At 34.2% G+C, this 2,229-nt stretch overlaps 1 long non-coding RNA gene across 2 annotated transcripts; it reads left to right on the top strand.

Annotated features, from left to right (window-relative positions):
• Positions 1-368: 368 nt before the first annotated feature.
• On the top strand, positions 369-1,495 carry LOC107466655 (uncharacterized). 2 transcript variants are annotated; one of them, XR_008002861.1, is made up of 5 exons: positions 369-538; positions 618-839; positions 922-1,043; positions 1,152-1,221; positions 1,332-1,495. It is a non-coding gene; the product is annotated as an uncharacterized LOC107466655 (long non-coding RNA). The 2 variants fall into 2 exon arrangements; XR_008002860.1 differs by having other exon boundaries at positions 370-538; positions 618-1,043.
• Positions 1,496-2,229: the final 734 nt, after the last annotated feature.

The following is a 2,229-nucleotide window of genomic DNA, read 5'->3' as shown; positions in this document are numbered from 1 at the left end:
AACACCATGTTCACATTTTATCCTCAAAAAGAAATGCGATTAGCAGGCACCGACCTTGCAGTAGCTGCGTACATTTTTGGAATGGAAAAAGACAAAAGGTAAGCATATAACTCAGAAAGGTTTGGATTATTGCCTTATGTAATATATTTGAGGTAAAATAATATGTAATAAATAGTTAATGCTGTTGAATGGTTATATGCTTTGCACAGGGAAATCTTGGTCTCGGACCTACATTGCTATGGTGATAGGGAAGCATTCCAAACTCTGGTCCCCGGCCGAAGAGTTGTAGACGATGTAAGTGGCTAACAAGGGTGGCCATTAATTTTTATGCATGATTGTTTCAATCAATTAACCTCTTTGGTAAATAAACTTGTATATTTAAGTGTCGATGTGATATTTTAAATATTCGCATAACTCTTAATGGATTTGTCACCCGTTTCATGGCTAAATTCATCCTTTTTAGATTATAATCCTTGTTGCAACGATGCTTACCTACAATTCTGGTCGCCTAATATGGTATTTGCCTCCAATGTTTGTGGTAAGAATTAATGCGTATTTTAAATCCTACTTGCATGCCTCTTATCTCAAAAAAATTACTGAATTGGAATAAATTTTAGCAACTTGCTTGTGGCCGTGGACATTTCCATGATGGAACAGCCAAATGGATTAGGGATAAATACATGGCCAAGATAGATGAGGTGTTGAAGATATATGTGCCTATTTGGCATGACCATTGGTTTTTACTGGTCCTTGACATGTTGGCAAAGTAGCTTCTGTACTTGGACTCCGCACGTTTGGCTAAGCAAAGAGAATCACATGTCCTGCAGATTAAGAAAGTGGTAAATTACTTGTTGTACTAGTGAAAGTATAGAGCTTACTGGTAAGACTTTCAGTCTTGTTCTAAACTTGTATTATTTACAGGCCTTGTTCTTGGAAGAGATAGCCTTAGATGAGTCTTGGTATGCTTGTAAAAGGCATGAAAGGCCAACTATCTCTGAATTTAAGCTAGTGGAACCCGAGGTCAATCAGCAAGAAGTTGGAATGTAAGCTTTTTTTTATCTTCCTAGTACAAAATAACAATCTTGTATAATACTATATAGTGTTTGTCTTACTCTTACGTGTTGGAATTACTATTTACATTGACTAAACAGAAATGATTGTGGAGTGTGGGTTTGTCAATGGATGATTTTATCTCGATTGTCGGGGTCTCACAATGTAGAGGTATCTACTCCTTTATGGTCCTTGAAAAATGTTTTGTTTACATCAATTATACAATATTTATTTGTGGCTCACTTTGATAAAAAGGTACTTTGTCTTGTATAACTATGCAGAAGGTTACTGAGTACACTAGAATGAAGTTGGCAATTGACTTGGTGCTAAAACCACATAATGAAATCCGTCAAGACATTATCAATAAGGCAATGGAAAATTGGAGGAGACTCTCCCAAGTTTAGGATCTTTTGATGTCGGAAGAACTCCTACCTTAGAGCCTTTAAATTTTGCACTGATTCATATTGAAATGATTATAGCAACACGTATTTTGTTGGGTATTTTTGTTATGCACAACTAAAACCTCAAGACTAATATGTTTAGAACTTAAAAGTCATTGTATTTCGAATAAGGTGAAATACAATCAGAACTTGAAATTGACAGTTAACTCAAAAAACTTCTAGTATAAACAAGTGCATTATCATCAGATTATTCCAATAAAATACTTATACTAAGAAGTAAATATGAAAATGCAACCTCTCATATAGCTCCACATTTCCAATGGAAAATGGCAATAAAGATAATAATAGTTATATAATAATTAATACATGTAATTGCATGATACTCTCAGGATATAAGAGATTAATTGATCGATAATATAATGTCTACATTACGAGCGAGCCAAAATAATAATTTTCTCAATTCTTAATAGCATAGCATCTTAACAAGTGTATTCCATAGATTTGCAAAAGGCATCACTTGAGTCCTCACAGATTGTTCCTTGCATATGCCATCATATCCTAATATAAAATGCACACATTAGCAAATAGAATAAAAATAGAACACATATCAGTAAATAACGGTAAAAAAACATGCAATAAAATTTTCTCAATCAGTTAAACAACCTGAAAATGCCATTGATGGCTAGGAACAAAGGAAAACACATCTGTTCCAGCATTAGAATACATGGCATTGGCAAATGGCATTATTTTAGCAATCGGTGATGTAGATGAAGATGGC

The sequence above is a fragment of the Arachis duranensis genome, chromosome 9, assembly GCF_000817695.3.
Source record: "Arachis duranensis cultivar V14167 chromosome 9, aradu.V14167.gnm2.J7QH, whole genome shotgun sequence".
Taxonomy (NCBI): Eukaryota; Viridiplantae; Streptophyta; class Magnoliopsida; order Fabales; family Fabaceae; genus Arachis; species Arachis duranensis.
The sequence above is the reverse complement of the archived record's forward strand: the minus strand, read 5'-3'. Positions and strand labels throughout refer to the sequence as shown.